Here is a 26,646-nt window from a genome sequence, read left to right on the forward strand (position 1 = left end):
CATCGACTGTCAGACATCCAATGGAAGCTGGAAGATTTAGAGAATCGCCAGAGACGGAATAATCTCAGAGTCCTGGGCGTAGAAGAAGGAAAGGAAGGGGATGATGTGAGAGCTTATGTAATAAAGTTGTTGAAAGGAGCTTTCCCCGAGCTAAGCCATTGGGATTGGGAGAAAGAAGTTCAGAGAGTGCATCGATTCCCGCTAATGATGAAAAAGAAAGAAAATCTGGGTCAGAATCAGGAAAAGGATCAAGGGGGACGTAAGCAGAGAATACAAAGACCCAGGGCTATATTGATATACTTCGGAAATTTTTTATTAAGGGAAGAAGTGTATGCTAAAGCTCGCCCCAATTCTAAATGTCAGTTTGAATGCCAGTCCTTCTTCACAACTCCAGACTATTGTCATATAACAGTGGAAAGGAGATGGAGATTAAGAGAGCTGATAGACCCCTGCCATCAGATGGGGTTGCAGGCTTATTTGATGAATCCAGCGAAATTGAAGATTATATATAAAGACACTGTTAGAGTGTTCACTTCCGAAATACAGGCAAAAGCTTATCTGGAAACTCTAAAAAAGGACAGCACCACTTCATGAATAACAGCCTGTGTCAACTCTCTGTCTCTTTTTTTCTTTGGAACTGTCAACAAGTAATGATAATCAGGAATTTATAGATACTGGCTAGATACTGGCTACACGCATTGGTTTTGATATAGGGATATGGGGGGCACAACAATTGAACGTGTGGATGCCACTATGATATGATATGAAATAATATACCGGTTCAGGAAAAAAAAAAAAAGTACGCATAGGGAGGCTGAGGGTCAGACTCCATCACAGAGACCATCGGTCTACTTGCCTTAGTAGGGGGGGGGCAGGGATGGGAGGGGGGCTGGGGGGGTTGGGGTTGGGGGAAGGTTACTGGGGGGGGGGGAAAGGGGGAAAAAAAAAAAAACGTCATCATTGCAAAGAAAACATACAGGAGCAAAGAAGGAGAAAAGGAAAGAGAAGGAATTCAGCAGGAAGGTGGAGGTGCAAAAGGAGGATACAATAAATTTTTATGCGGATAATTACAATTAATATATGTGGTCTGAATGATGCTAGAAAGCGGAGAGAGTTCACAGAGTATTTAAAGCTAACACAAGACCCACATAGAGGCATCCCGAAAATATCTGCTAGAACAACTTGGTTATCAGCTCTTAATATATACAACACAAGGTTCTAGGACGCGGGGAGTGGCTGTGCTAGCACGGGGCGGCCTGGTGACAGTTAAAAAGCAGAAAGCAGACTCTTATGGCCGATGGATTATACTGGAATGTAGGGTGCGGGGTTTTGATTTTACGCTTTGCTCCATTTACGCCCCAATAATCGACGACTCAGAGGTTCTCAACCATATTAATGAACAAATAACAAACTGGCCCTTGCCCATCATAGTCTGTGGGGACCTAAATATAAATGGTTTAAACGGATTATGGAAAAATGATCCAGCCCGGTTCACAGGCCGAAAGAAGAAGCTTCATAAAGCATTAATACAGATGATGCAGGACAACGGGCTGACTGATATATGGGAACAACAATGGGACGGGGGAGGGGGAAGGGGGAGCACTTACTACTCTGCACCACACAAATCATTGGCTAGACTGGACTATTTTTTGGTATCTTCTGCACTGTTGTCAATTTCCAAGCTGAAAAAATTACCCCGGGTAGTGTCAGACCACAGCCCGTTGATACTTGATATAGATATTCCAAATCAACAAAAGGAGAGGACCAGCTGGACTTTTGAGAGAGCCTTGTTGTACGACCCAAAGTACATAACCTGGATGGATAGCTGGCTAAAAGATTATCTAAACATTAATAGAGGCTCTGCGCCCCTAAGAATTGTGTGGGACGCTATGAAGGCTGGCATAAGGGGAGAGACAATTAGTTATTCGTTAAAACGAAATAAGACAGAGAAAGAGGAAAGGGAGAACAGGCAAAGTACAGTTGCCGCTATCGAAGAGGAATTTATTAAAATAATAGAAGCCAAACAAGAGACGGAAGAAGTATCACAACGGTTAGCGATGGCAAAGGCAGCTATGGCTGAGTTACTAGCAAATAAAGCGGCAGGGAAATATATGGCATGGAAACAGGACCAATATGAATATAGCGAACAGATAGGGCGTATTTGAGCTATTAGGACTCGACAGGCAGTCACAAAAGGGGATATTTCACAGATAAACTCTGCAATGGGAGCTGTTGCCACAACGCCAAAAGAGATCTGCGCTATCTTCCAAGAATTCTATCAAAATCTGTACAACTCAGAAAATGGCGCCACAGACGGTGAAATTGAGAGTTACCTAGAGACTGTGCAAACAGAGAAACTAACAAATGCGGACAGAGCGATGACGGACTCCAACTTTTCATTAGAAGAACTAAGAGGGGCAATCAAAGATCTGCCAGCCGGGAAAGCGGTGGGTCCTGATTCTATACCTCTCGAATTTTATAAAAAATTTCTACCCAGTATTGAAGAGGATCTTTATCGATTGATGGGCGAGACGCAAAGAGGGGGGATTCCTCCTGAGTCCTGGAGAGATGCAACCATGGTTGTATTTCTCAAAAAGAACAAAAACCCAACCGATCCTGGGTCATACAGGCCCATAAGCTTGATGAATAGCGACACTAAGATATATTCTAAGATGCTGGCTAACCGTCTAAGTGCTTTTATTGGCAAGATCATCTCCCCTCGCCAGCATGGGTTCATCCCCGGTAGGGGCACTGCGGATCATATCCGCAGAGTTTGCACTCTGTTTGATGGGACGGCAGCCTCACGAGACCCTATGGCTTTAATCTTATTAGACGCAGAAAAAGCATTTGATAGGGTCTCGTGGGGCTTCCTCTGGGCGGCTCTAGGAAAAGTAAATATAGGGGATGTCTGTATCAGGTCACTGAGAGCTCTATATTTGAACCCAACGATAAGATTGCGGATTATGGGGGAGCAGAGCGGGGTTATAAAAGTCGGACGGGGTACCAGACAAGGATGCCCATGTTCTCCACTACTCTTCGCATTTTACATAGATGGGTTTATTAGAAAGATAGAGGCAAATAGAAATATTATGCCGGTTGTCCTGAACGGACATGAAACGAAAATCTTAGGGTACGCAGATGACCTAGCGGTAATATCTGTGGATCCGGCGACAGCTCTATTAGAGATAGAACAAGAAGCTACAGCCTATGGGGCGCTCTCAGGGTATAAATTAAACAAGAGTAAAAACTCAAATAGTAGTTAACAAAAAGGTAAGGCTGGTAGATAATAGAATAACAGAATCAGCAACCTATTTAGGGATAACGATAACCGCCGATCTCTCAAAGCTAGTGGAAATGAACTTGGGACCGGTAATTAAAAAGGCTAAGCGGGATCTAGATAGATTAAATAACCTATATTTAACAACAATAGGTCGATGTAATCTAATAAAAATGATTTTCTTGCCTAAAATATTATATTTGTTCCGTACGATTCCGCTTAAATTCAACAATAACTGGTTCCGCGAAATAGAGGGGCTTACAAATCATTTTATATGGGCTAAAGGTAAAACACGGCGAGCATTGAAATTTCTGTCATTACCAAGAGAGCGAGGGGGCCTAGCGGCACCGGACTACAGGACTTACTATTGGGCAACCGTCCTACAATACATCAAGGGGCTAGTGGGGGGAAACACAGAGGATCGATGGAGAGTGGGGGAGAGCATCCCTGATATATATGAGTTATTGATCAAGGACTCTGACAAATGGCTCCTTACATTCAACGAAGGCAGTTACTATAAGAAAGTTAAGTTCAAGACTGTGGGTGCAGCAATGGCAGTATGGTCAATCGTAAGGAAGAGAACACAAATTGGGAGGACGAACTATTATACTCCGTTATTTAATAATCAGTCGCTACCAATGGTATTCCATGATCCGGTTATGAAGCGTTGGGACATGAAGGGGATAAAAACAATAGGAGACTTGGTGGGAATTACGGGACTAATAACATTTGAACAAGCATGCCAACTATATAACTTAGACCGTAGGGATTTCTTCAAATATTTACAAATAAGATCGGTCCTGGCAAAGAAACAGGGAGGGGATACTAACTATAAAAGGGTAGAAATTATCGAAATCCTAAGGGCTAATAAAGGCTGTTCAATCTCACAGGTTTATGAAGAATTGACGAGATATAAGGAGGATGATTGTCAAAAAGTGATTGATAAATGGAATAACAAGCTGAATCTAACTGGCAATGAGGTTGAAAAAGCCATAAAATTATCAAACTTTGTGTTAAGAGCTGCTACTCTGCAAACTCAGCAATATAAGACCTTGTATGAGCTATATTATACACCACATAGAATTGCTCAGTGGGGGGGAACAATGGGAGTGGTTTGTCCCAGATGCCGAGACGCACAGGCGGATACCATTCACATGTTTTCCGCTTGTCCCGCCTTGGATCTATTCAAGAACACAATAGAGCAATTCTTGAATCATGCTCTCGGGATCAAAATAAGTATAACCAATGAAGTTATGATCCTGGGAGTAACCAGGGATGGCATAAAATCACCTCATCATGAGTTCATCCATATAGCCATGATCCTATGTAGACTATGTGTGGCAGCTATGTGGAAAGACCCTAACCCGCCAACATTCCAACAATTGATGGCACGACTATTAGCAATATATGTATTAGAAAAAGCTTTGTATGACAAAAAAGGATGGAAGACACAACAGATGGGGAAACGGATATGGTCACCAATTTCCGAGTGGAGAAATAGATTTGAAAACGACTGAAATAACTTATATATAGATTTGACTATGCTTTAACTCCGTTTATCTTTTGTACCTGCCATTTCGGTCTATCTGTTGGTTTTTTTTTTTTTTTTTTTGTATAATTGGCTAAATGGAATCTGCCTAATGAAATGTATGAATCGATTTTCTTTTGCAATGAAGAATAATAAAAAAAAAAGGAAAAAAAAAAAAAAAAAAAAAAATGCAAACAGTAAATTATGAAATTTGACATTGGATTACATCTGTTGACCTCATGTAAAACGTTCACATGAATACAAGCGTCCAACAGTCACAAAATGTCTAAAAAACATGGGCCACTAAAAATGTTGATCCCTACTACCGGGTTGAGAGGTTTTTGGAGGGAACATGCAATGTGGGGGGAGAGGGAGATTTTTTGCAGTTTTATATTGCAGGAACTCAGCCCAAGGGCATAGGAGCGCTTTACATGAGCACCAGATTACCTTACACAAGGTCAGATTTATTTATTTTTGTTTGTTTCAAGACACAAAGATTTAGTGATTTGCCTAGAAGCAAAGGTTGTTGATCCATTGCCAAAAATGCTTCTCAAGTTCCAAAATTGGCAGCTCTGCCCGTTAGCCAACATCTACTCACCAAAGCAAGCCGGGAGTTCTTTGGTACTGATTGAACAAATGTGATTAAGGCCATGCATGCATTGAGCTTTGTACCAGAGAACGTTGCATCTAGTTATTAGGAAGGGGAATGTGGAGCACTACATGTGGGGTGTAGTCATGTATTTCCCTGACCCTTATGGGTATCTCAGATACTTCTGTGCCCACGCTGCACATCGTGACAGACCAATTGATGGGACCAAAGTTATTTCATGGAGTGCATGAAGTAGAGCTGTGTAGGTGCAATCTCAAATGGGGGGGTCTATCCAGACACCATTTATGCTGTATTGGAAATCTCTGCTCCTATTACAGATTGGGAACTTTCTTATGCCACACCTGTTTGGTGTACATCAGTGGTAGAAGTGGGCGGGATCGGAAGGGCACTGCATGCCCCTACTTAAAGAAATGATTTTATTCCGTTCCCCTACTTCTTTGTTTTAAAAAATCATCCCGGGGAAGCAAGAATAGTCCTACTTTAAAATTATGACTTTTTAATTCTGCCTGTGTAGTGCACATCGAGGAAGGCCTCTGCAGTGCCCATGACCTCCCCCCTTCCCCTCGTATCTAGGGACCTGCAAAGCAACACTGAAAGGGCCGTCAGTCTTAGGTTAGCACGAAAACAGCTACCTCTGATGGCCCTGCTGCTGCAGTGATTCACGCCTCATTTAGTGAGGATGCTACCTGCCTGCCCCCACTGTAACCAATACAATAGTCACATCAGGATGCTGTGTTGGCCCCGCCCTTGACCTCCTCTGCCCTTTATTTTCGGGCTCACGCAGACTGATCAACAGCACCTGGAAAAGAAGAAATGGGCAAAGGTGAGGAATTTGTGACTTGCTGCAAATCTGCTCTCCACCCAGCCAGAACTGGAAAATAGGAGGAGGGCGGCTGCTGTAGCAGAGGCCCTCCACTGGTCTATGTACCCACAGCTGACCCAGCCCCACCAGCCTCTCCTGGAAATTGTTCTAGTGCTTGCCCAGAGGTCCCCTGCCCCTCCTTTACATCTCTGCTCTTTTCCCTGCACTTGGGCCTGCAAGAGGAAGCTGGACTGCCTCTGAACTCCAGGCTCTTAACCCCTTCTATGCCCATGACGAGCTGGACTCGTCATGGAGCACAGTCGCACTGTGCCCATGACGAGTCCAGCTCCCCAGTGGATCCCTGCTTGGGGATCACCACAGGAGGGCGATCCCCAAGCAGGGATCCACCCACTAGACACCAGGGAGGGGGAGCGGCCCCTTGGGCAAGGGCCTTTGCTCCCCCATGTAACTTTGGCGCAATTTAGTCTTTTTGCCCCCCCTGGGGGGCAGATGGGGCATTAGCCCCCAATCTGCCCCCCCGGGGGGTAAAAAGCCCACTAGACCCCAGAGAATTTTTTTATCAATAAAAATAGGGGTGGGGGCTGCCCAAAACGGGCAGGCCCATGCCCCCACCCAACCCCCAATTACTACAGTCTTTTTGCCCCCCCCCGGGGGGCAGATGGGGCATTGGCCCCTAATCTGCCCCTTCGGGGGGCTAGAAAGCCCACTAACTACCAGGGATTCATTTTTACTTTTTTTTTAGGGTGGGGGCTGCCCGCAACAGACACGCCAATGCCCCCACCCACCCGCAACCATTACAGCCTTTCTGCCCCCCCTGGGGGGCAGATGGGGCATTGGCCCCCAATCTGCCCCCCCGGGGGGCAAAAAGACCACTAGACACCAGGGAATTGTAAAAAAAAAAAAAATAGGGGTGGGGGCTGCCCAAAACGAGCAGGCCCATGCCCCCACCCCACCCCCAATTATCACAGTCTTTCTGCCCCCCGGGGGGCAGATGGGCATTGGCCCCTAATCTGCCCCTTCGGGGGGGCAGAAAGTCCACTATACACCAGGGATTTGTTTTCTGTTTTTTTTTAGGGTGGGGGCTGCCCGAAATGGGCACGCCAATGCCCCCACCCACCTGCCACCATTACAGACTTTCTGCCCCCCCTCAGGGGGGGCAAAAAGACCACTAGACACCAGGGAATTGTAAAAAAAAAAAAATAGGGGTGGGGGCTGCCCAAAACAGGCAGGCCCATGCCCCACCCCACCCCCCAATTATTACAGTCTTTCTGCCCCCCCCCGGGGGGCAGATGGGGCATTGGCCCCTAATCTGCCCCTTCAGGGGGGGCAGAAAGCCCACTAAACACCAGGGATTTTTTTGCGCAATTGTTTTTAGGGTGTGGGCTGCCCGAAACGGGAACGCGAATGCCCCCACTCTCCCCCCCACAAAAATGACAGTCTTTCTGCCCCCAGGAGGCAGATGGGAGCTGTAGCCCCCAATCTGGCCCACCCTGGGGGCGCAGAATGGCCACTAGAAACCATGGATTTTTTTGTTTTATTAGTGTAGGGGTAGGGGCTCCCCAAAATGGGCATGACAATACCCCACCCCACCCCCAGAGAAATTCCAGTCTTTCTGCCCCCCCCCCGGAGGGCAGATGGTGGCAATGGCCCCTGAACTGCCCCCTGGGGGGGCAGAAAGCCCAGTAGGCGCCAGCGAGTATGCAGGCTTTTTTTATGCATAGGGGTGGGTGCTGCCCAAAATGGTCATACCAATGTCCCCACCCCCACAAAAAATAGCCACAGTCTTTCTGCCGCTTTAGGGGCATATCAGGATGAAACCCCCTTCCCCAATTTCCCTCCAGGGCGGCAGAAAGCCCACTGGGCTCTGATTTTTTTTTAGCAATGTGCATACCTGTGGATTTTGGGCTCTAGCGCAGTTGGCACGTAGGCAAACCTAGCAAACCTGTACTTTCTTTAAAACTAGACACAGAGGGGAATCCTGGATGGGGTGACTTCACTGGCTCTCACCAGGTTCTGTTACCCAGAATCCATTGCAAACCCAAAAATGTGTTCAAAATAACAAATTTTCCTCACATTTCTTTGTCGGAAAGTTCTGGAATCTGCGTGGATGCACAAAATTCCACCCACCCTGCGTTCCCCAAAGTCTTCAGAGAAAAATGGTACCTCACTTGCGTGGGTAGGCCTAGTGCCCGGGTCAGGCAAGGGCCTCAAACCTATTGAGGAGACATCAAAATTACCTATCACAAAACAACCTGGTTTTGCAAAGGGGGTCCTATGAGTTTTTGGCCCTGGGCTTGGCGGCCACCTAGGGAAACCTACCAAACCCACACATTTCTGAAAACTAGACACCCGGGGATTCCAGGGAGGTATGGCTTGCGTGGATCCCCCAACGTTTCCTTACCCAGAATGCCCTGCAAACCTCAAATTTAGCTGAAAAAATCCCCTTTTTCACACATTTTTGTGTGGGAAAGTTGTGGCATCTCCAGGCTGACACAAATTTCCTACCACCCAGCGTTCCCCCGGGTCTCCCGATAAAAACGGTGCCTTACTCGTGTGGGAGGCCCAAGTACCCGTGACAGGCAAGGGCCCACAACGTATTGAGGCAACATGAAAATTAACTCCCTCAAAACGACCTGGTTTTGCAAGGGGGGTCACCTGGGTTTTTGGCCCGTTGCTCGGCGGCCACCTAGGGGAACCTACCAAACCCACACATTTCTGAAAACTAGACACCCGGGGGATTCCAGGGAGGTATGGTTTGCGTGGATCCCCCAACGTTTTCTTACCCAGAATGCCCTGCAAACCTCAAATTTAGCTGAAAAAATCACCTTTTTCACACATTTTTGTGTGGGAAAGTTGTGGCATCACCGGGCTGACACAAATTTCCTACCACCCAGCGTTCCCCCGGGTCTCCCGATAAAAACAGTGCCTCACTCGTGTGGGAGGCCCAAGTACCCGCGACAGGCAAGGCCCCAAAACGTATTGAGGCGACATGAAAATTGCCTACCTCAAAACGACCTGGTTTTGCAAGGGGGGTCACCTTGGTTTTTGGCCCGGTGCTCGGCGGCCACCTAGGGGAACCTACCAAACCCACACATTTCTGAAAACTAGACACCCGGGGGACTCCAGGGAGGTATGGCTTACGTGGATCCCCCAACGTTTCCTTACCCAGAATGCCCTGCAAACCTCAAATTTAGCTGAAAAAAATCACCTTTTTCACACATTTTTGTGTGGGAAAGTTGAGGCATCACCGGGCTGACACAAATTTCCTACCACCCAGCGTTCCCCCGGGTCTCCCGATAAAAACGGTGCCTCACTCGTGTGGGAGGCCCAAGTACCCGCGACAGGCAAGGGCCCAAAACTTAATGAGGCGACATGAAAATTGCCTACCTCAAAACGACCTGGTTTTGCAAGGGGGGTCACCTGGGTTTTTGTCCCGGTGCTCGGCGGCCACCTATGGGAAGCTACCAAACCCACACATTTCTGAAAACTAGACACCCGGGGGATTCAAGGGAGGTATGGCTTGCGTGGTTCCCCCAACGTATCCTTACCCAGAATGCCCTGCAAACCTCAAATTTAGCTGAAAAAATCACCTTTTTCACACATTTTTGTGTGGGAAAGTTGAGGCATCACCGGGCTGACACAAATTTCCTACCACCCAGCGTTCCCCCGAGTCTCCCAATAAAAACGGTGCCTCACTCCTGTGGGAGGCCCAAGTACCCGCAACAGGCAAGGGTCCAAAACGTAGTGCGCCTCAACAGGCAAGGGTCCTAAACGTAGTGCGCCTCACTACGTTTTGGGCCCTTGCCTGTCGCGGGTACTTGGGCCTCCCACATGAGTGAGGCACCGTTTTTATCGGGAGACCTGGGGGAACACTGGGTGGTAGGAAATTTGTGTCAGCCTGGTGATGCCTCAACTTTCCCACACAAAAATGTGTGAAAAAGGTGATTTTTTCAGCTAAATTTGAGGTTTGCAGGGCATTCTCGGTAAGGAAACGTTGGAGGATCCATGCAAGCCATACCTCCCTGGAATCCCCCGGGTGTCTAGTTTTCAGAAATGTGTGGGTTTGGTAGGTTCCCCTAGGTGGCCGCCGAGCACCGGGCCAAAAACCCATGTGACCCCCCTTGCAAAACCAGGTCGTTTTGAGGTAGGCAATTTTCAGGTCGCCTCAATACGTTTTGGGCCCTTGCCTGTCGCGGGTACTTGGCCCTCCCACACGAGTGAGGCACCGTTTTTATCGGGAGACCAGGGGGAACGCTGGGTGGTAGGAAATTTGTGTCAGCCCAGTGATGCCTCAACTTTCCCACACAAAAATGTGTGAAAAAGGTGATTTTTTCAGCTAAATTTGAGGTTTGCAGGGCATTCTGGGTAAGGAAACGTTGGGGGATCCACGCAAGCCATACCTCCCTGGAATCCCCCGGGTGTCTAGTATTCAGAAATGTGTGGGTTTTGTAGGTTCCCTTAGGTGGCCGCTGAGCACCGGGCCAAAAGCCCAGGTGACCCCCCTTGCAAAACCAGGTCGTTTTGAGGTAGGCAATTTTCATGTCGCCTCAATAAGTTTTGGGCCCTTGCCTGTCGCGGGTAATTGGGCCTCCCACACGGTTAGGCACCGTTTTTATTGGGAGACCCGGGGGAACGCTGGGTGGTAGGAAATTTGTGTCAGCGCGGTGATGCCTCAACTTTCCCCCACAAAAATGTGTGAAAAAGGTGATTTTTTTCAGCTAAATTTGAGGTTTGCAGGGCATTCTGGGTAAGGATACGTTGGGGGAGCCACGCAAGCCATACCTCCCTGGAATCCCCCGGGTGTCTAGTTTTCAGAAATGTGTGGGTTTGGTAGGTTCCCCTAGGTGGCCGCCGAGCACCGGGCCAAAAACCCAGGTGACCCCCTTTGCAAAACCAAGTAGTTTTGAGTTAGGCAATTTTCATGTCGCCTCAATACGTTTTGGGCCCTTGCCTGTCGCAGGTACTTGGGCCTCCCACACAAGTGAGGCACCATTTTTACTGGGAGACCCGGGAGGATGCTGGGTGGTTGGAAATTTGAGTGAGCCCGGTGATGCCACAACTTTTCCACACAAAAATGTGTGAAAAATGTGATTTTTTCAGCTAAAATTGAGGTTTGCAGGGGATTCTGGGTAAGGAAACGTTGGGGGATCCACACAAGCCATACCTCCCTGGAAGCCCCCTGGTGTCTAGTTTTCAGAAATGTATGGGTTTGGTAGGTTTCCCTAGATGGCCGCCGAGCACCGGGCCAAAAACCCAGGTGACCCCCCTTGCAAAACCAGGTCGTTTTGAGGTAGGCAATTTTCATGTCGCCTCAATACATTTTGGGCCCTTGCCTGTCGCGGGTACTTGGGCCTCCCACACAAGTGAGGCACCATTTTTACCGGGAGACCCGGGGGGACGCTGGGTGGTTGGAAATTTGAGTGAGCCCGGTGATGCCACAACTTTCCCACACAAAAATGTGTGAAAAATGTGATTTTTTCAGCTAAAATTGAGGTTTACAGGGGATTCTGGGTAAGGAAACGTTGGGGGATCCACGCAAGCCATACCTCCCTGGAAGCCCCCGGGTGTCTAGTTTTCCAAAATGTATGGGTTTGGGAGGTTTCCCTAGGTGGCCGCCAAGCCCAGGGCCAAAAACTCATAGGACCCCCTTTGCAAAACCAGGTGGTTTTGAGATAGGCAATTTTGATGTCGCCTCACTGCGTTTTGGGCCCTTGCCTGTCGCGGGTACTTGGGCCTCCCACACAAGTGAGGCACCATTTTTACCGGGAGACCCAGGGGAACTCTGGGTGGTGGGAAATTTGAGTGAGCCCAGTGATGCCACAACTTTCCCACACAAAAATGTGTGAAAAATGTGATTTCTTTCAGCTAAAATTGAGGTTTGCAGGGGATTCTGGGTAAGGAAACGTTGGAGGATCCACTCAAGCCATACCTCCCTGGAAGCCCCCGGGTGTCTAGTTTTCAGAAATGTATGGGTTTGGTAGGTTTCCCTAGATGGTCGCCGAGCACCGGGCCAAAAACCCAAGTGACCCCCCTTGCAAAACCAGGTGGTTTTGAGATAGGCAATTTTGATGTCGCCTCACTGCGTTTTGGGCCCTTGCCTGTCGCGAGTACTTGGGCCTCCCACACAAGTGAGGCACCATTTTTACCGGGAGACCCGGGGGAACGCTGGGTGGTGGGAAACTTGAGTGAGCCCGGTGATGCCACAACTTTCCTACACAAAAATGTGTGAAAAATTTGATTTTTTCAGCTAAAATTGAGGTTTGCAGGGGATTCTTGGTAAGGAAACCTTGGCGGATCCACGCAAGCCATGCCTCCCTGGAAGCACACGGGTGTCTAGTTTTCAAAAATGTATAGGTTTGCTAGGTTTCCCAAGGTGCCCGCAGAGCTAGGGTTCAAAAACTACAGCTATACATTTTGCCAAAAAAGGGTCATTTTTCACTGCGAAATTAAGGTGTGACCACGTTGCGTTTTGCGCCGTTTCCTGTCGCGGGCACTAGGCCGACCCACACAAGTGAGGTACCGTTTTTCTTGTAAGACTTTGCGGAACGCGGGGTGGGTGGAAATTTGTGGATCCATGCAGATTCCGGAACTTTCCACCACAGAAATGTGGGGAAAATGTGTTTTTTTGTCAATTTTTTAGGTTTGCAAGGGATTCTGGGTAACAGACCCTGGTGGGAGGCCGTCAAGTCACCCCATCCTGGATTCCCCTGGGTGTCTAGTTTTAAAAAATGTATAGGTTTGCTAGGTTTCCCAAGGTGCCCGCAGAGCTAGGGTTCAAAAACTACAGCTAGCCATTTTGCCAAAAAAGGGTCATTTTTCACTGCAAAATTGAGGTGTGACCACGTTGCGTTTTGCACCGTTTCTTGTCGCGGGCACTAGGCCGACCCACACAAGTGAGGTACCGTTTTTCTTGTAAGACTTTGGGGGACGCAGGGTGGGTGGAAATTTGTGGATCCACGCAGATTCCGGAACTTTCCACAACAGAAATGTGGGAAAAAAAAAAGATTGATAATTGTTTAGGTTTGTAAGGGATTCTGGGTAACAGACCCTGGTGGAGGCAGTCAAGTCACCCCATCCTGGATTCCCCTGGGTGTCTAGTTTTCAAAAACTAGAGCTAGGCACTTTGCCAAAAAAGGGTAAATTTTCACTGCGATATTGAGTTGTGACCACGTTGCGTTTTGCGCCGTTTCCTGTCGCGGGCACTATGCCTACCCACACAAGTGAGGTACCATTTTTATCGGGAGACTTAGGGTAATTCAGATTTGTAAAGGAACTGTTATTATCTATTGACTTTCGATGCATTTCTGCCTTCCAAATGAAAGATATTGTGTAAAAAAGAGGTCATTATAAAAAATGACTGATAATTCTCATGCTAGTATGAGTATTCCCAATTTCAGAAATGTGCAAATATCTACTGTTTCTAAACTCTATATTTTGTTCCCATTTCAGAAACACATAGGTGTCTTTCATACCGATTTTTCCATGTGCACATTTTTACAGAATAATTACTATATACCCAGTACATAATAAAAAACCATTGCAAGTTGCTGCTCAGTTTTTGGCTCTGGGTTCGTCGGGTTCTTGGTGAACCTACAAGTCCCATATATCCCCACAACCAGTAATGTCCAGTGGATGTAATGGTATATTGCTTTCAAAGAGCTATCATAATTAGAAGAAGTTACAGGTGAAAACGTTGACACAAAAGGCTGTTTTTTTCAACTAATTTTCAATTTATCCTATATTTAACTGTCAGTTTCTATAAAAAAACCTTGATGGAACTACACAAATGACCCCTTGCTGTATTCAGAATTTTGTCTTCTTCTCGAAAATGTATAGCTTTCCAGGATCCATTATTGCTTTTGTACCCATTTCTGCCATTAACTGGAAATAGGTCAAAAGCACAAAAAATAGCAAAATTAGGCTATGTCCCAGAAAAATGCCAAAACTGTGCAAAAAATGTTGGGTTTCTGACAAAAGTCTGGTATCCCCGAAAAGCTGGGAAAATGGTGATTTCAACCCTACAAACCCTTTTTTGATAACATTTGCAGGGAAAAACCCAGATGCTTTCATTTGCAGCCCGTTTTTCCCATTTTTCCAAAAAAAACCTAAATTTTGCTTTAGTTTGCCTAATTTCTGTGACCCCTCTAGGAGAATCCACAAACCCTGACCCCTCTAGGAGAATCCACAAACCCTGAGTACCTTTAGAATCCCCATGATGTTGGAAGAAAAGGACGCAAATTTGGCGTGGATACCTTATGTGGTCAAAAAGTTACAGGGGCCTCAGCGCGCACTACCCCAAATAGCCAAAAAAGGGTGTGGCACAGGAGGGGAAAAGGCCTGGCAGCGAAGGGGTTAAATAGACATCAAGTAAGTTGAGAAAAAGAAACAATACCCAGTGCATTTTTTTTAAATAACTGGAAAATGTCAAATGTCTTATCAGCTGTTTTTCTTATGTTATTTTTTTAATGTGTACCACTGCTTTGTCTGTGTTCAGGAATGTGGTATTTTAAAACAAGCACTTGCAATGCAATAGGTCTCGCATTACTGAAAGTTTGACCTATTGACGTTGCAAATAATAATGCTACTTCAGAAGCTCAAACTTTCAGTAATGTGAGGCCTATTGCTTTGCAAATACTTACTTTTTTAGGCACGAGGAGACTAAGTGATTTGCCCAGAATTAAAGGATGCTCGACCCCCCTGCCAGACCTGATCCTGGTTCCCCAGCTTCTGTCTTGTAGGGCAGCGAAATATGTTGATTATGGCTACTTCTAGAGTTGCCCCTCAGTAGCAGCCTTGTTCACTAGTCTGAAGCAAGGTAAAGGTCAGACAGACAAGGGCTGACAAAATACTGTAAATACGAAAAATAATCTGTTTCCAAGCAATTGAGCTGTGTTAGTGCGAAGCCAGCATTGCAGCACCAGCCTGTGATTAGTTGGTAAATTGCAACATTAGTCAATATTAGTTGCAAAGCGCTTTATACAACTTATGCCGTTTCTAAGCATTATGTATCCAATCTAGCGATACTTAAATTAACCGACCTGGGAAGGATTATTTGGTTTTGCCTGCGTTATCCATACACATGAGCACATAAGACATCAATGTCTAGTATTATTTCACTGAGGTATGTTAGCACCCTAAAAATACTGTCCATAGTGCCTGCAAACTGTTTCAGTGTGCTTTGTGTTCTTTACAAGGTGGAAGCCATGCATGGCACACTCTACCACAAGGGTTGCACAGATACAGAAGAGCGCATTTAATCAGGTAGAGAGGGGCACAGGGGAGGAGCTTTATTGAGAACCAGGTCAAGTGCTAAATCATGTGTAATTAAACTGCTGGACAATTGTGTACAGGTTTTGACAATATTTTACAGTGAACGATGCACTGACGATCAGTTAGAAATCTAAATCTGCACTGATAAGCCAGCTAAACATAACATTTTATTTTTTTACCAATGGTAGAGTCCAAATATTGGTACAAATATTTCCAGCATCCCGACAACACTACATGCCACTTGTGCAGATCACTAGGCCTGGTCCATAGTGTTTCGCACCTGTGCCTCTGCACTCAAGACAGCCAGTAAAGTGACTGCGCTGTCCCTGCTCAGTTCATGATGAAGCCTGCAGCCAGTGCTTAATTTGAGCTGGTGGTTGCAGGTGCGGATATTCGTCAGGGTGGTTCCATGAGTTAAACACTCACCGCTGAGATCTGCGGGCCATTAGTCGGAATCACAGAAAGGCTAACTGAGACCTCAGTCCTTCAGAGGATGGTAAATGAAATCTTGTTTCACAGGGTAACAGTAACAGTAACATATATTGTTTACAATGCTCGGAAGCGTGGGTTGAAACTTCACATGAAACGGGTTATTACCATTAAAATATGGACAGTTATAGGACGGGATGTGAGGAAGGCAGACGAGAGACAAAGCCACCTGACTAATGTTAACTTCATTTTAAGAGCCACTCGTGGCTGAGCATGCTGAGGGGGTCCATTGAGACCCACCCCCACCCCGAAAGGAAGAGTTTTGCCCATTCGATTGACCCCCTCCCCAATCCCCTATTCCCTGTTACCCACTCAATTCTCAGTGGCCTGAATGCCCTCACAGTCTCAATTAAGAGTCCTTCCTATGTGTGAATGGAGCCCTGAATTGTGAAGGGTGGTACGCATAGAAGCAGTGTTACCTTCATCTTCCCCATCACCCCTCTTCGCTTATGTTCTCTCTCTTCCATACCTACATTTAATTCTCCTCCTCTCCATCAGTGCTTCGAAGTGGTGTAGTCAGTCATCAAGCTCATTCCTGCCACAAACTCCATACAGCCCTCTCCTATCCCCTTGCAGTGCTCTGAAGCGGCCAGCAGATGACTTGTACTTCTGTGAGCTAGTGCATACGATGGTTCTTGAACGCCGTTATGCCACGCCTGGCCACATCAAAGATCCATTTATTGTTTTTTAAAATACAAACTCCACACAAGCAGGTGTCAGAGTGCTGTGCACAAGGGGGTGTTCAAACACAAGACAACTGTGAATTAACTAGTGACACAACAGAGCAGAGCAGATTGTAGACAATGCAATATCAGCCCTTGATTAGCAGTGGATTCCAGAACAAAGAGTGTAAAATCCTCTGTGTAGAGGATGCTTTGGTGCAGGGAGAGCACACAAACTAGTTTATTTTAACAAACTGACTACACTGAACGGGGTACCTGTGCACCCTAAACTGGTAACACAGTGAATAACACAAGAGACGTGGGATTAGACAGTGCTGTCAAATCTGGGACTAGTAGAAAGGCCATGAAGAGACAGGACGCACGGCTCTTACCTTGAAGAGCTGGGTGATCCTCTGCCCTGACAAAGCACCGGCTGGGTCACACAGCTTCCAATCCACTTATGGCAAGCGTGTCTCTGAACCAGCGAGAGGAGAGCTTAGCCTCTGCCACAACACAGGAACCTCTGCTTTAGCAAGGGTTCGGCTGGGAATTACCCCGGCCTGGACCCAAACTCATCTCTGCACAATACAGCTTCTCTTCAACTCAAAGTCACAGGACTGCAGAACAGATGATTGCATTCTGCCTTTACTTCTATTCTGTATGGCATGGCCCGAAAACATTTATAATATTGTCTAGAAGTTAATAAAACATTATTATATTGTTAGAAAGATTATGTTAAAGGTGCAAACTTTTAAACATCTGCCAAAAAGATTATGCATAGTAAAGCACAGGCAGGAATTGTACAGGAAGGTCAAAAAGGTAAGTGGTCCTGTGTGAGGGTCCTTATGAATAACATTAATGTGTCTACCTCAGAGGTCTACCCAGAGGCCTTCTTTTGTGTATCAAACTGCTCATGTGTATCATTCAGGCAGGAACCCAATTCAAAGGATATGCAGAAAGAATCTGTGTCTTACACTAACAGTGATCCATGACGTTTATATCAAATAAGCATACATATCTGCACTATTGCATTGAAAAAGGCTTTACAGTAACCAGGCCGGACTGACCGTTCCAGGCATCAGGCGTTTCCCCGGGTGACTGGAAGGGTAGGGGGCTGGTTTAGTTTGTGGGGGCCGGTTTTGTAGCAGTGCAGGAGTTTTAAAAACACTGCAAAGTTCTTTGTATATTCATCCGGTTTCGGGCAACAATAAAAGTGCCAAGATAACTCTGATCAATGTGATCAATGTACCTCCTGGAGAGAGATGGTAGGTGGGAGGGTATTTTGTCCAATGGCTGTTTTGACTCATCTAATGTAGCGCAGAGGGTTAATATGCCTGCTGCAAAGAACATGGACCATGCAGATCAAAGAGCAACATTTTATGTGCATAGCTCAGTGGGTTACTGCTTTGTGTTCACTTCCCGAATGAAAGGACACTTGTATACATATGTTCTATACTATGTTTGAGGAGCTAGCTGGCTGACATGAATATGAAAGAGCCCTTGTGGGTTTCCGTAAGTTAGCCGAAAATCTAACAGGATCAAAACTCTGAATGCAGCGCGCACTGTTCACTTAGAACTGTCTGTTCTATTATATCTTCTGCAAAAATTGCTTGAGTGTAATCCAAAAATCAACAAAATTCCATCAATGAACACAACTCTGTTATGTTGTATCTTTTCTAAATTATTATTCATAGACAAATAGTATTAAACATATCATACAATCTTCTGTATCCGATAAGTAACAGAGAAATAACATTTAGATTCCAATCATGTTTTACAATCCGAACCGAATATACAATAAGTTGCAAACTTTACAGTAACAGCTTGTATCATAACATTGATGTGAAGCCCAATGCTTTTCGGGACTCTTCGGTCCCTTCCTCAGGGGAAAGTCAGCAAAACAAATTTGTAATCATACATTTGTATGCAAGTTAAATGTAGAGAATCCTGTAGCCCAACAATTGATAGTTGTACTCACATGCATATACATAATGTGCAATGTGCCCAAAAAAAGAAAAGAAAAAATGTTGAAATAAACAAAACGTGCGCGGAATTGTAGAGGTGAGAATGAGATGTAAAGAGTGTTCAGGCCAGCATGCTGGCTGTTAATAACAGAGGTCTATAAAGTTCTGTGAAGTACATAGAAAAAAGATCCGGAAGTGATCTTAACCCTCATGGCCTCATCACTGGGAATAATAAATGAAATACTGAGAAGAATATTCTCAAGGTGACGATGAAAGGCGTACCTGTATTATATAAAAAGCAAGCTGTAACCTGCACAAAGAGGATGCCTTATTAGACACAAATATATCTACACGCCGCTTCCGGTATAAATGGAATGAAGTTGTAATCGTACCTCGTAAATATCGATGTTGTCCTGAATGCGTTCAAATAATAGTGTGACAGGTTGAACCTGGTATTTCTGAAAAAAATCAAAAGTAAGTTAGATCAGACTCTCCTGAGCCCTGCTTAACACATGTGTACAGGAGGAGCCCTGTATTCATGTCCTCAATATTTGAGACAAACAATGCTAATTGATTTCTGAACAATGAGAGTAAAGGCGTTAAGGTAACATGTTCCTGCTTATATTTTGCACGCTTTACATAAAACTGCATTCCCTATGTGTGTTTGCTTTTTCCTGAATTGAACTTCAAATAAACATGTTTATCCATTGCTTGAATTATATAACGTTATAAGCTGTAAGTGGTCAGTGAAATGCCAAAAGTATATTTATTTTTTATTTTTTGCTATTTCTAGCCACACCCCTGACTCCGCCTACGGATCCAAACCTCGGGTTAGTCCCGCCCCTGATTCTCCGCCCACAGTTCCCCTACTTTTTTCCCCCACTTCGACCACTGGTGTACATCCACACTGAGTACAAAAATTGGTTTGTTTACAGCATTTCACACACTGACAGCAGTTTCAGATGACCTAACTTTGACCTACCAAGAATAGTAAATGAAGACAGTTATTTTGTTAGACACCCCCTATGGTTTTGTATATAGTAATTTTCTCAAATTCTTTAAATGGTAAGGGGGTGAAGAGTGGGACAGTGTAACACATGTGGAATGTGGTGAACCTAGGCCTCCTTATGCAAATTGGGGAAGTTCATATTAATTGTCTGAAGGTGTGTAAGTCTGGTGCTCATATGGAGAATTTACCCTATGATAGTAAAGGTGGGAGTTTAATCAGCGACACAACTAATTGACTGTGGCCGTGGGCCCGATAATTGCACGTCTCACTACAGCAGACACATTAGGTTCAAGATGCTTAGATGCAGAGAGAAGTAGGAGACTTTTAGAAGTGCGGATTGTACATGGTTTACATCATAAGAAGCTCTCTGCGGATTATGACAATTGTGCCAGTTCCCTCTGCAACATTTCCACTTTTAAAGTTAAGCGCTGTTACTTCAACACATTAATTGATTTTGTTCACCAGCTGTGTGGCATTGTTATACAATGCAGCAGGCAAAATGAAATTGTGTTCACATTGTAAGGCATAAAGCTGCCCATATAGGGGCATATCAACAAGGGCTTTATCTCTGCTTTTTTGGCTTTAAAAGCCAAAAAAGCAGAGATAAAACTAGCACCCTATCAACAACAGGGTGCTAACATGCAAATGTGCATGTTAGCACCCTTTTACTCTACGCTTCCCCTTGCATCTCTAATGAGATGCAAAGGGGGCGTTCCAGAGTAAAATAATAGGAGAAATGTCGCTAAGCGACATTTCTCCTATTATCAAGAATATCGCTAACCCTGTTAGAGACAAAAAAAGCAGCGCTAACCGCGGTTAACGCTGCTTTTTTACGTCTGGTACTTTTCTGACTTAGCCATGATATCCTATGGAAGGAGGATATCATGGCTAACTTTGTCTGTCCCTATCAACAAGCTAACGTGAGATTATCGCTGGGTTTCCAGCGATAATCTCACGTTAGCCACTTAGCGTGAGGATTTTTATCGCTATTGAGATAAGCGTTGTTAATAGCACACTATCTCAGCGATAAAAATCAACGCTAGCCGGCGATAATTATCCTAGCGCTAAGTGCGCTTAGCGATAATTATCGCCGGTTGTTGTTGACATGCCCCTTTATTATTTTGAAAGTATACGTTCATTTAGCTTTGTTTCTTTGCGCCATTTTAGCGGGACATTTTTTCACGCAGCCACAGTAAAAGCATGTCCCTCACCCTTAGCTACTCCGCAGAGAAGGGCACCAGCGCCACAGACCAAACAGAGTGCTGCATTGCTAAAGTGCTGGTCCCCAGCCAACACAAAGGTACTTCAATTAGCCTTTGAGGTCTTCTCAGAAGTGGTTCAGCAGTGCTGATTGCCACCATTCACAGGAAATGGAAACCAAGCCTATCGCACACTTTGCTCCCCTAACCTTCACGCTGAGACGCCCCTTTCAGCTCCTGAATCCAAGAAAGAGTGCAGGTGCGGTTCCAAGCTTCATTCTCTATTTTCTGTACCCCAGAGTCATGCATCCTTGCATTATTATGGTTTCCTCCTCTTTTTATTTTTAAAAACGGCACTAGTGGGAGCAAAATATACCAGTACTGAAACTCATCATAGTGCGCAGTCCTTACAGTCACGAAGGGGCATATTATCAAGACAGGCGATAAAATTATCGCCGCTTTAGCGGCAGAAAACGGCCGCTAAAGCGGCGATAATGGGCTTGATAATGTGCCCGTGAGAATTCCCATAGAAGCCCATGTTGACACCAGAACATGGGCTTCTATGGGAATTCTCTGTGGCATATTAAGCCCATTATCGCCGTTTTAGCGGCAGTTTTCAGCCGCTAAAGCGGCGATAATTTTATCGCCTGTCTTGATAATATGCCCCGAAGTGCTATGATTTGGCCTTGAAAATCTAGGACCAAGTAGTAACATTATGTTTGTGTTTATTTTTATAATTATGGGTGGGTACCCTGTAGTTTTATGCCACCTGTTCTAATGCTGCAGATTATCAATTTGAATCCAACATCTAAGGACTGTTTTCCACATCCACTTGGAGTAGTTGTTGTTTATTTATTTATTGTTTACCTGTGTATTTTTCTGGTGTTCCCACATCACTTCTTAGCTCCGATGACAGATATTCTCATAAATATTTGCAAAATCCAGTGGTGATAGGATTTACTCGCTGCTGGTTATGCTGGTTATCCATTGGGGGGGCTAGCAAAAATGTAACTGAAAGCCTTTTCCATGGACTGCAAGTTAAATGCGGCCATGTTTCAATCACCTGAGATCAGGTGCCAAAGTGCGATCAGCAGGTACCAGGTGCAACTGGAATTTCCATCACATAAAATGCACTTTAAAAAGAGTTTGGAAACTAAGGGACATATTATCAAGCACGGCGTTAAAACTATCGCCGCTTTAGCGGCAGAAAACTGGCGCTAAAGCGGCGATAATGTGCTTGATAATATGCCGCAGAGAATTCCCATAGAAGCCCATGTTCTGGTGTCAACATGGGCTTCTATGGGAATTCTCACGGGCACATTATCAAGCCCATTATCGCCGCTTTAGCGGCCATTTTCTGCCGCTAAAGCTGCGATAATTTTATCGCCTGTCTTGATAATATGCCCCTTCGTGACTGTAAGGACTGCGCACTATGATGAGTTTCAGTACTGGTATATTTTGCTCCCACTAGTGCCGTTTTTAAAAATAAAAAGAGGAGGAAACCATAATAATGCAAGGATGCATGACTCTGGGGTACCGCTTTGTTCGCCATAAGTTGGCAGGGTATGCTCAGACGTGAGTCCCTTGCTCACTTTGCCACTGGATTCAAGCAAGCCTGGCTGAAGACGGCTGACATGCCAGAAACCGGTCCTAGGAAGCATGTTTCCGGTCCAGGGAAGGCATGGCTTGGCAGTTCGGGCTGGACTGTTCCCATGAGGCACAGGGTCAGACTGATTTGCATATGGCCATGTCTGAACTGGGGTGGCAGAGTGGGCTAAAGAACGGTGATGGATCAAACCCAGATCTGTTGACTGGGTGTGAGTGTTTGATTGGTTCTGATGCTCCGTCCATCACCACCCCCTTTTGTACCGCTTTGTTCGCCATAAGTTGGCAGGGTATGCTCAGACGTGAGTCCCTTGCTCACTTTGCCACTGGATTCAAGCAAGCCTGGCTGAAGACGGCTGAAATGCCAGAAACCGGTCCTAGGAAGCTTGTTTCCGGTCCAGGGAAGGCATGGCTTGGCAGTTCGGGCTGGACTGTTCCCATGAGGCACAGGGTCAGACTGATTTGCATATGGCCATGTCTGAACTGGGGTGGCAGAGTGGGCTAAAGAACGGTGATGGATCAAACCCAGATCTGTTGACTGGGTGTGAGTGTTTGATTGGTTCTGATGCTCCGTCCATCACCACCCCCTTTTGTACTGCTTTGTTCGCCATAAGTTGGCAGGGTATGCTCAGACGTGAGTCCCTTGCTCACTTTGCCACTGGATTCAAGCAAGCCTGGCTGAAGACGGCTGAAATGCCAGAAACCGGTCCTAGGAAGCTTGTTTCCGGTCCAGGGAAGGCATGGCTTGGCAGTTCGGGCTGGACTGTTCCCATGAGGCACAGGGTCAGACTGATTTGCATATGGCCATGTCTGAACTGGGGTGGCAGAGTGGGCTAAAGAACGGTGATGGATCAAACCCAGATCTGTTGACTGGGTGTGAGTGTTTGATTGGTTCTGATGCTCCGTCCATCACCACCCCCTTTTGTACCGCTTTGTTCGCCATAAGTTGGCAGGGTATGCTCAGACGTGAGTCCCTTGCTCACTTTGCCACTGGATTCAAGCAAGCCTGGCTGAAGACGGCTGAAATGCCAGAAACCGGTCCTAGGAAGCTTGTTTCCGGTCCAGGGAAGGCATGGCTTGGCAGTTCGGGCTGGACTGTTCCCATGAAGCACAGGGTCAGACTGATTTGCATATGGGCATGTCTGAACTGGGGTGGCAGAGTGGGCTAAAGAACGGTGATGGATCAAACCCAGATCTGTTGACTGGGTGTGAGTGTTTGATTGGTTCTGATGCTCCGTCCATCACCACCCCCTTTTGTACCGCTTTGTTCGCCATAAGTTGGCAGGGTATGCTCAGACGTGAGTCCCTTGCTCACTTTGCCACTGGATTCAAGCAAGCCTGGCTGAAGACGGCTGAAATGCCAGAAACCGGTCCTAGGAAGCTTGTTTCCGGTCCAGGGAAGGCATGGCTTGGCAGTTCGTGCTGGACTGTTCCCATGAGGCACAGGGTCAGACTGATTTGCATATGGCCATGTCTGAACTGGGGTGGCAGAGTGGGCTAAAGAACGGTGATGGATCAAACCCAGATCTGTTGACTGGGTGTGAGTGTTTGATTGGTTCTGATGCTCCGTCCATCACCACCCCCTTTTGTACCGCTTTGTTCGCCATAAGTTGGCAGGGTATGCTCAGACGTGAGTCCCTTGCTCACTTTGCCACTGGATTCAAGCAAGCCTGGCTGAAGACGGCTGAAATGCCAGAAACCTGTCCTAGGAAGCTTGTTTCCGGTCCAGGGAAGGCATGGCTTGGCAGTTCGGGCTGGACTGTTCCCATGAGGCACAGGGTCAGACTGATTTGCATATGGCCATGTCTGAACTGGGGTGGCAGAGTGGGCTAAAGAACGGTGATGGATCAAACCCAGATCTGTTGACTGGGTGTGAGTGTTTGATTGGTTCTGATGCTCCGTCCATCACCACCCCCTTTTGTACCGCTGGTGTCAACATGGGCTTCTATTGGAATTCTCAGATAATTTTATCGCCTGTCTAGATAATATGCCCCACAGTTTCTGCAAACCTCAGGTTCGTTTATCTACTAATGGGCAATATTGTAATCAAGATAGTTGGACCAGTGAAGAATAAGGATGTGCGAATTGGAACTTCGATCTCTACGTGGAGTTTCTTTAAAATTCTAGCATCTTTGCCATCTTCATGAACCCGGTGACGTTTCAAAAGATCGTTGGTGAGGAATTTCTGCAAAATATAAGTTTTGTAGGAGGTAAACCTACCAACATCTTTTATTTTGTGTGGGAAAAATGTAAAAATGTACTGTATGCTATATCTACCATGGGTGATGTTTTGCGACTGTGGCAAACTTTCAAACATTGTTCAGTTGCAAAGATTGGCGTCTTTTCGAAACTTCATTGGAGAAATTACACTTTCACAAGCCCACGGTTCAGGTTCAGAAATAAAGCACAGGAACCGTGTTTGTACGTTTTTGCTCCTATGATGCTTCATGCCCACCCGCTCAATCACCCCAGTGAATACCAGCTCAATGCTTTGACCGCTTGAAGTTTTAACTTTACATTTCATATAATGCCCCGCTAGCATGCAATTTGTGCACATTCTTAAGGTAACACAAAAATCGCTAATTTTGACCTTTCAGCTGTTTTATAAATTCTTAGAATTTCAGCAGATTTAGAAATATTTAGTATTTTTATCCTAGACCAGAGAAAAACAATAAATGTCTCCATCAGCTTCAGACCTGTGAAACTCCAATGTACACACAGAGTAGAAGCATTTTTGCTATAACAGTAGCAGCAAGATAGACCCAAAACATTAACCAATGGGATAAATCTGGAAGCCACATAGCATTAACACCATTACACTGTTCCCACACTCCATGGGAGCATGTGGGTGTTTGCTGATGGAGTTAAATGCAGGTGATGCCTATTTATTATTCCCCTAAATTTGGAGAAGTGACATATTATACTTCCTTTCCATTCTGGATGATCTGCTTCAGGTGGTGAAAGTCAATGGCCTTGTGTCTCCAATCTTATTAGCTCTTTTAGCAGCCTTTGTCATCACCAACCTTCAACTTGTGGTCAAAACACTGTGGGGAGTTGGTCCCCAAGGCCTTCCTCTGGAAATCCTCCTACTTGTTTACAATTTAAACAGTGTCTTTGACCAATTTTGTTTCTTCCACTTGTGAGCATAAGTGGAGTGTTCCTCAGGTGGTGATATTTTTCCCACTGCTGTATATGAGTTGAATGGAGCCTTCGGCATATCTTCTGCATATTCAGAAGCAGCACTTTTATATATACACAGATACATTGAATATCAGGTTAAGTCTTGCTAGCAAGTTGAAGGCTCCCTTGCATGTGAGCCTATCATCTCACCTCACAACCTGGTTGACACTGTTGAGTTGGTGGGTATTTCTTAACTTTTGAAAACTTGATCCTTCAAAATCAAAATTTTGTTGATTGGCTCCACCTCTACCCCATGATACTCTGTTAACGGAAAACAGCCTTTACAACACTGGCTGAGCCACATGTGCCATTTCCACGCAAGTGGCACGGCGCTTGCCTAAACCATGCATCTGCCTTAACCACACATATGCATGGTTAAGACAGTCGGCTGTCTAGATGCGCGGATGGGCTGGGAGAGAAAACAGGGAGGATCTGGAGAGGAAGCTCCGGGACATGGCCTGGTAAGTGGGGCTAGGACCGGGCTTGGGGGAGTGGTTTTTATGGTTGGGGGTCGGTTTTAGGGCTTGGGGCGGGGGGAGGGTCCGTTTTTAAGGGTGGGGTCAGTTTTAAGACTCATGTCTTGTAGTTGTTTGGCAGAGGGCGAGATTTAGGGCTCAGGGTGAAGAGTCGGGTAGTTTTAAGGGCTGGGGTGGGGTGGATTGTAGGATTGGGGTATCAGGTTTTAGTGCGCATGGCAGAGGGTCTGGGGTGTGCAATTTACCACACATATCCTTTTAGCAATCATGCCTTTGCAACGAAATTCATTGTAAAAGCATACATGGTAAAAGCATGCTTGGTAAAGACAGGGTTGTGGTTCAGACTGCATTGTTTAGGCATGCATGGTTGTATCATACAACCTCTGTTAACTGGCTAATATGTTTGGGGCTCTTACAATCTCTGTACAAAAAGTGTCCAACATGGGGCTATTTCATGGCCAGAAATTATCCCTTGATCCCAGATATCGGTAATTCAAAGCTCTTGGTTTTATCATAAATTCAAGGTCCTTTGCACCAGCCAGAAAGCATACTGG

The 26,646-nt window shown here is 45.8% G+C and overlaps 1 long non-coding RNA gene across 1 annotated transcript in view; it reads right to left on the reverse strand.

The window, feature by feature from the left end:
• Positions 1–26,646, reverse strand: part of LOC146823034 (uncharacterized) — a 356,223-nt gene that overhangs the window by 291,114 nt on the left and 38,463 nt on the right. The window contains exon 2 of the long non-coding RNA XR_014961873.1: positions 19,016–19,081. This is a non-coding gene — a long non-coding RNA (uncharacterized LOC146823034). The remainder of the gene's footprint in view (positions 1–19,015; positions 19,082–26,646) is intronic.

This window comes from Triturus cristatus, chromosome 5_2 (assembly GCF_964204655.1).
Source record: "Triturus cristatus chromosome 5_2, aTriCri1.1, whole genome shotgun sequence".
In the NCBI taxonomy this organism is placed as follows: Eukaryota; Metazoa; Chordata; class Amphibia; order Caudata; family Salamandridae; genus Triturus; species Triturus cristatus.